Raw genomic sequence first — 400 nt, 5'->3', positions numbered from 1 at the left:
GACAGCCTATATACACCGATTAGAGACGAAAGAAAACCGTACTGATATTTCACTCCCTTTTAATTCATTCTCCACAGCGCTAGAAAACTGTTTTCGTGAGCGGCACGAATCTTCACGCACAGGTAAATGATTAACGAAAGCGAATTCCAGCAACCTGTAGGCGATGGTGCAGGCTGTTGGCGAGTTCCTTTGAGACCTTCAGTTGGGCCCACGATCATGTGTATATGTTGGCAGATCTCCCCCCGCCCCACCCCTTCGCATTGTTGCACTGCAGATGGCTCGGGAACAAAGGGTAAAAAGCCCACCTGTGAGGCGGAGGGCGGGCGAGAATGCGGCCGATACACCGACGGAGGATGTCAAAGGACGTTTACAGTTGCCGGGACAGATGGGGCGGTCGCCG

Source organism: Penaeus monodon, chromosome 33, assembly GCF_015228065.2.
Source record: "Penaeus monodon isolate SGIC_2016 chromosome 33, NSTDA_Pmon_1, whole genome shotgun sequence".
Lineage (NCBI taxonomy): Eukaryota > Metazoa > Arthropoda > Malacostraca > Decapoda > Penaeidae > Penaeus > Penaeus monodon.
The sequence above is the reverse complement of the archived record's forward strand: the minus strand, read 5'-3'. Positions refer to the sequence as shown.